This window comes from Rhipicephalus microplus, chromosome 6 (genome assembly GCF_043290135.1).
Source record: "Rhipicephalus microplus isolate Deutch F79 chromosome 6, USDA_Rmic, whole genome shotgun sequence".
Taxonomy (NCBI): Eukaryota; Metazoa; Arthropoda; class Arachnida; order Ixodida; family Ixodidae; genus Rhipicephalus; species Rhipicephalus microplus.
This window is the reverse complement of record NC_134705.1, coordinates 123,652,908-123,660,893: the sequence shown is the minus strand read 5'-3', so window position 1 is coordinate 123,660,893 and position 7,986 is coordinate 123,652,908. Positions and strand designations below refer to the sequence as shown.

The 7,986-nt window shown below is 41.5% G+C and overlaps 1 long non-coding RNA gene across 1 annotated transcript; it reads left to right on the top strand.

Moving 5' to 3' along the window:
- Nucleotides 1-1,238: 1,238 nt before the first annotated feature.
- Nucleotides 1,239-6,674, top strand: LOC142764923 (uncharacterized). The gene is made up of 3 exons (XR_012883966.1): nt 1,239-1,402; nt 3,378-3,422; nt 6,464-6,674. It is a non-coding gene; the product is annotated as an uncharacterized LOC142764923 (long non-coding RNA).
- Nucleotides 6,675-7,986: the final 1,312 nt, after the last annotated feature.

The following is a 7,986-nucleotide window of genomic DNA, read 5'->3' as shown; positions in this document are numbered from 1 at the left end:
ACTGTCCGGAGAAAATAAAAATAGATTTGTTCAGTAATAAATCGTGTGTTGTGTATATGTTGTCATGGTCATGTGGGGGGGGGGGTTACATAGGACAAACCGGGCGATGAATTAACGTGAGACTGAAAGAACACTTAACCACTTTAACGGCCACTGGCGGGTTGCACCTGCCAGCTCATTATAACGAGTGTGGCTGCCAACATTTCGCAGACAAAGCCATCGGGACAAGTGCACCAGGGAAGTGAGGGAGACTTTTTTCATTCAAAAGGAGGGTGAAAGGTGTGTAACCAAGCCGTCTGTGGCCCTTAGTGAACAAGAAGTTCAGCACCTGGGTTCAGCGCTGCCATGTTAAAGTGATCGTTTGTTTGTTAGAGACTTTTTCGTATGCTATTGGCAAAAGGGAAGGTGTGTTTTTTTTTGTTTTTTTTCGTGGTTGTTACACACCTCTTGATGATCAATATGATTAAGCTTGTTTTTTACCTTGTTTGCTTTGATGCGCGAGCCCATTGGTTTTCCACGTGACTGGGTTGAATTCTTAATATATGTGCACGTATCTTTCAATAAAGTTTAGTTGCTAGTTCAGCGCGGTGTCGTCTCTTCCTCGGTCCTTGTTTAAATTTTGGCGCTGTTTTTACTTCCCGGGAACTCTCTGGTTCTACTGCCGAGTCGTTTATGTCGCCAAAGGAAACGAGCGAAAAACCATTCAACGCTCTATAATTAGCAATTCTAATAATTGATTATTATATGGAATTTTGCGTCAAGAAAGCACCATATGATTACGGCAAACGCCGTAGTGGAGGACTGTGGAAATTTCAACCAGCTGGGGTTTGAACGCGCACCTAAATCTGAACACACGGGCGCAAAGCACTTTCACCTCCGATGAAAATGCAGCAGCCAAAGCCGAGATTTCATCTCGTGACTTGCGGGCCAGCAGCCGAGTACCTTAGCCACCAGACCACCGCCGCGAAGCAAATTAGGAATAGAAAATATTTTGTAAGTTTATATGTATGCTCTTGCAAAGGGCATGCCGTCGAACAAGCGGAAGAGACATCTGCATGAGATCATAGGCGATGACATAAGTTCAAAGTATTTTTTCATCAATCACTTGTTCAAAGCGCGATTGTGTGCCGCAAGAATATGCTTTTTGTCAAGCTTTAAATACGAGAGACAATACACACAAGACCCGAATGCATAAAAATAGCTCACAGATTTTATATGTCTCTTGGCGTTGAGTCATCTGATAAATGCAGATCATTTATATACGATAAGTGTCTAGTCTTAGGTATGACTTCTCGGGCGGCATTGAAAATACTGATGGCTGCTATGTATAAGATGCCTGTCGTGCTGATGTCTATTTTCATATTTTGCCTCAGTACAACATATGGACTAAGAAATCCTCTACGTAAGCGTGTATTCACTTTACTTTTCCAATTTTCACAATAACTTTTGGCGTCAGCAAATTTAACGCTCTGTGTATGTTTATGCTTGCTTGTTTGCGGTGGTATGTGTTCTATTAAAATACTGTTTGGTTACCTGTACCGCAAATTCTAATAAGTGCAGACGCACTTCTGCAAAATTTATAGTGTATAGAACAAGCAGTAAAGGCGCAATGTGGGAGTTCTTAGAGAACGTCATGGTAACTGCAGCAAAACTTTCATTTTTGTTCTTGGTCAAGCATGACCCATTTCTTAATTGCGCTCTATTGACCTTATCAATTCTATCGACTTCACTCGTCTACCGTTGACGAACGAAACCTCTACCAAGTATCGATATTTGCGTTTGTTATTGTGGAGTATTTGATTGTGCTAGCATTTTGTTTAAAAAATAAATTTATCTGGCGCCATTGGGTGAAAAAGCGGAAGGATTTCATATTTGTGTGAAGGATCTCGCCGAACTTCTAGCACAAAAAGTAAGCCTACAATTTTTGCTGTACCTTTAATGTAGAATTTCGCTGAATTTTTTTCATGAGTAGATGCCCTAAATAGAATCTACGCATACTGAAATCACGTCTTAGGCGCAAAACAAAGGCAGGCACTAGGACGTAAGGTGTCTAAAACAGTCAGGCAGATAACGTTTAGGCGTCTATCGTCTTAAATGTAGCCACAATAACTTTTTACAAACATACAAATATATCTAATCCGAATACGTGCGCTACCAGTACCTACAAAAAAGCAACAAAAAAGATATAATACTTTTGTGATGGCACATAGGCACGATAAGCTGAACATAGCCGTGCAATGCATTGTTTTCGTGTCGTTTCACAAGATAATGTCTCTCCTTTTATTCTCTAGCAGGATGAGTCAGGTATCCGCCATTGAAACAACACAAGCCTGGATCAAATTCACTTCGGTATGGCATAGAAGAGCCGCACTTGAGCAGATAGCAGACTGCTAAAGGACTAGCGACGAGAGGGATGCCTCCTCTTTTCTCGGTCTAGCCGCAAATGGCCAACTTCTCTCCTGTAGCTGAAAACTTTAAAAGATGTACTATAGGCAACACAGGATCCATCTGCCCACCACATTTTTTTTTCTCTTTACACTCTAATGTTTCCCGGACGGCTCTCGGCGGTGTGGCATTAGCCAACGGCTAGATCCACGTTACTGCGTAGTCGTATGGTTCACAGGGTGTCTTGCTTTATGTTTTAAAGTGAATGTTTTCCGGAAGTTAGTAAAGCTAAATAACCATGGTCAGGTACACTTTAAGGAGTCTATTCAGACTCAACCTATGACAGTGCAACACGTTCACGGCTAGCAAAATAGTTCCTTTCAGGCCCTCTGCAATTTTCACCGAAAGTGAAATCACGGGTAATCAAAAGTAGGTGATCTCACCCATGAGTCAAAATATCTGGACTCACTCATAGTCCGCTCAAGCTGAGAGTTTGAGGATGAGTGAGTGCAAGCAATAATCTGGTTACTGAGTCCGAGTGAATCAGGCTCAGTAACATTTTTACGAGTGTGAGTCTCTGTTAGGCGAATATGTAAGGTGTGTTTCTTGAGTTGATCTGACTGAGTTCTGCTCATTTTTCCTATCTGTTCCAGCAGTACGGCTGATAAGGTTGTTGTATATGACAGTAGCTTGAAGCTCATAGAGTTCCGAACAGTAAAGGTCGACCGGTAACATCATTAACGGTATCAAACTGAACTCGAAAGCGAAAATTGAGATTTGAACTCAGGCTAAATATTAGGATATACGGACATAAAAAACCGCTTTTCTAGCGTGCATAGTGAAGTGCAGTCATCATTTTTTGCATATGCCCTTTATGCAGAGAACGTAACTGTTGAACGAGTCAGCTTTAATTTGATTGCACAGGACTGCTCTGAAAAGTGAATGTATTATCAAGCTGTTCTAATATTTTTCTTGTACTCATTCTTTTATAGTTTGTGACACTAGGCTTGTCCTTCCTCAGTGCCAGTATCCTACAGGTACGAGCAATTTTATTTTCTTTGAGCAGTCTTACATCTGCTATGGTTTTGATAAATTACCACTGATAGTCTTACAAACATATTTGAAATTGTTCAGGCATTAGTACTGACAAAGTTTCTTCGGAAACACCATCAGCAGTACTGAAGGTACTGTCCCAAACGAGAAGCCAAATAATATTATATTCCTGCTTAGTGCTGGTCAACATTGTCCACAGAGCGCTTTCAGAATCATCAGCTTTATATTTACAATGATTGACGTTGAGAAGGCGCTAATTATTGAGTTTTTGGAGCCATAGTATCATCAGACATTCCACATTGACAGTAACAAGGCAAAGCAAGCGGTTAGAAGACTCAAATTCTTCATAAAGCGAGCAAGTGCTTCCTATATAACAACATTGCTCCTATCAACAACTGCAGTGGCCCTATATTCTGTCTGATCCCGTCTTTACTGGAATCTATCTCACTCGTAATAAATGCAGCTCCATTGATCACTGTCATACGCTCTGAGATTGCTTCGCAATAAGCAGAAACAAGGGCAACAACGGAGAATGGGGCAGGTAGCTCCAAGCAGTTTTACATTACAGGGTCAGCTGCGGGCAATCCAAGAAATCAGCGAAGCGGCCGGTAAGGTGGCCATTCGTTTCCAACGTGGAAGTGGGCCGTTTCGGGCTGCGAATTTCGCGTCAGCTATGGAACCTTATTGATGTTATTTCATCGAACCGGCCGTCATTTCACGAAGAAGCAACTTTTTCTAAGTTCTACTATTTCACAACAGTCAGGTCTCACAAAGCATCTTATTTTATGGCACTATCAGCACCCGATATTGATGCTAGGATCACGTGAGCACACTATCACGGTTGAATCAGGCCTAATGTGAGCCTCGAAATACATCTTCATGTTCTCAAAACTGAGCAGAAGCCCGATATATTATCGTTTTCAGAGTGTCTGCAATTCGAGCAGCTGTCATGAAGTCTGTTATAGAGATCATTCACAACACCTGACTTCACAGTAGGGCACTCATGTTGAAGGCGGTGTATTGATGCCAGAAGAAATTGTGCTATAACGCGACTTTTGGTACCTGCTCTTTTATTCAGTGACGTAGACACCGTCTTATTCTTATTCGACAGAGTATATGATGACTAAAAAGAGCAAAGCTGTACAGTCTGTCAATATTGTGAGCCACAGGTATCCTAACCCCGTTTCTTTCGTCTGTTTTGCATAGATTGTGATGCCTGCAGTGCACAGAAATGTCTCCGTTACACTCATATGCTGGCAGCTCCTGCAGTATTGGCTAATAAAAGTTGCTGTTATACAAATCGGAATATCCATAACTTCAAATTCAGTTGGCGTTAGCGCAACATAAAGCGTGAATCTGTGCTTTGTGATTGCTACTCATAGACACCAGTTTTGGCATTGAGAGCGTCTGCGCCTGCATACCGGATAGAGTGAACGAGGGTAAGAAAAACTGGAGTGCAGCAGAGGACTAAAGACAGCGGTAACCGAGACGGCACGAATCAATCAACCAATCAATCAATCAATCAAAATCACTTATTTTCATGAAAAAACAAACATTTCCCGTGAAATAAGGTGGCCGAGAGAAAAGCTGTCCAATTCAGGTTGACAAAGCCCCAATCAACCATAGGCGTTGAAACGAGAAGGTACAGCACTTCATGTATGCGTTACAATGTACATAGCGCAAATGTATACGGATGTACATGCAAATACACACACCCATATATATATATATATATAAATATATATATATATATAAAGAATATATATACAATATAATAGGATAACAGACAAATATGCCAATAAAAGTATAGGGGAAGGTATAAGGCCAATTGTAATGTAAATGTGAAGAAAGAAAAGTGGGTGAAAAGATAACTGATATATATATATATATATATATATATATATAAGAGAGAGAGACTATTTAAATAATAAGGAATGAGAAAAATGAATGAATCCCTGTTTCAAGATGACAGGTTCTTTGTGGTCGCTGGCGGTGATGCGGAACTTGAACTCACGCTGCATTCCGCGGCCTCGCCATTGATGGGGCAGTAGCGCTACCCTTTTTTGGTGGTTGATGTTTGGTGGTTGGTGCGGTGTAGGCTGCACGCATTTATCCGCACTAGCTGCGGTACTCTCGGCACTCTCTTCTTAATGCAGACAACGTGCCTATACGATTGCTTGTCAAATAGTTGACTCTACACAATACAGTTTTCTTTCCAGTTATTTCTGAATCATGAGCTATGCAATCGATTGAGGTGCGTCGTCCACAGCTGCGCCTAAACGAGCTGCCCGAGCAGAAGCGCGACGCTACCTACACCCGAATACAGAGTTGTGCGAAATAGAAGCAAAAGTTTGCCACAACTTATCGGAAAATCAAAACACATAAATATCTGCGCTAAGGTTTTCTTTTAGGTATTATAGTACTCTTCAATGAATTCTTCGAGGAATCTGTCAAGTTCGTATCGTTTGAATTGATTATGATTTCAACCAAAGACACGGTCGTTATTTTACCGGACGACTTAGTCTTTGTAGAAATGTACCTTTTCAAAAAGCCTGCTTCGGCAAGGAAAGTGTGTGGAGTTACTATTGTGGCTAAAAGGGGTTCCGCTTTGGATACTGCGAGTTGTAATAAAATACAAGTAGCCACTGTTCAGAGACAACAGCGTTCCACTTGTAAAGAAGAGACAATGTTTTTATAAGAAGGGTTACACGAGTGTCAGTGCATGTGCGAGCAATTTCTTTTTATGTTTGTACAAGTAGCAATATCTTAGGGTACTAATAATCTGTTAAACCTTCCTTAATTTTCTCTACGAACCAATAACACTCAGACGTAGCATGAAGTGGAACGCGTGGGCGCAGGAAAAAAGCACATGTATTACCTTACCTGAGCAGTGGTCGTAGTCAGTTAGGGGGCAGATCCGCTACCAAACTAACTTTTTCACCATTCTCATGATTATAAGGCAATTTTTTTCATACGGCAAGCTTTGTATCTGAAAGAGTGATATCATCTTTTGTATTATTTGCAGCCTGCTACTGCAACCAGCTTCCAAGGCTTGGACCTAGGTTTAGACCACTGTATTACTACGACAAAATTACGAATAGATGTCGTAGATATGGACAGTTACACAACTGCAATTCATTCTTATCAAAACAGATATGTGAACTTACTTGCGTAGTGCCTGATGCTGCGCGGTAGAAAGGTACCTACATGTGTTTCATTGGCAATTGTGTATTAAAACAGGATTACGCGAAAGCGTTATTGCTGTACCAAAGTTTCCTGGTTTTTCTAAAACAATAAGCAGACAGCGCATTACCTATTCCTTAAAGGAGTCGTGAAACGGTCGCTTTACAATGACAATGCGACACCAGCGGCAGCCACATGCGCTAACTGTATCATCAGCCCGAGTGGAGTTGCATAGACGCTTTGCCTATTGAGGAACGCGGAACTATATATGGCATATCGAGCACGTGGAACAGGCGCTCATCGGCGTCTGTCAAACGCGATCCGCATCCCACAAGAGCGCTGCTTAATATCATGTCAGATTTCATGGTAGTGCCGATTGCGTATAACAAAGACGCTGATAGGTGTCCCGGTTGCACGCACTCGCAAGTACCAAAGAGTTCCGCGCTTCTCGATGGGCAAAGCATTACTTATGATGACGTCACCTATTAAGTGCGTGTGGACGCTGGTGGCTTCGCATTGTAGCTTTAGAGCGAGCATTTCACGACCCCTTTAAGACTTTCACAATTCAATAGTAAATGCGAAGCATTTCTTGGTGAACTTCGGCAACTTTTAGCGTATCTATCCATCTATCTATTTATCTATCTATCTATCTATCTATCTAACTATCTATTTATCTATCTATCTATCTATCTATCTATCTATCTATCTATTATCTATCTATCTATCATTCTATCTATATATCTATCTAGCCGCCTACAACATTTACCTCTCCTGGCCGTTTCGATAATGGTATCGATACCAAATTTGGTATGGCATAACATAACTGTAATAGGAACATATATCACTAGTCGTAACAGGAAAATCATGACATGTATGTCCTCAATAATATGATTTACATTTCAAGGTCCTGGAGCCCTTGCAGTGGTTTCGTTCACATGGCATATTGTAAAACTCGTATGGTATGGCATGATTGCATGGCAAACACAAATGACAGACACTATTATGATAATCATGAGATTCGTCTCATGTAACCACATGACTCCATCCCACACTCAGGATGTGCTGGCGGCGATTTCGCTAGTTTCAGTTATACCAAATTTGGTATCAAGAAACGTGAAGGGATGACGAAGGTATGACACTGGTGCAAACAAGATAAGCATAAGATGCGTGTCGTGTAACGACATGGCTACAGGATACACTCATGATGTGCTCGCGGCCGTTTCGCTAGCTTTACATGTACTAAACTCGGTATCACACGAAGCGTACGGACAACCTAGGTAAATGACACATCCAGACATGATAATCACGACATGCGTGTCATGTAACAACATGTCCACATGCCACACTGGTGATGCGCTCACGGCC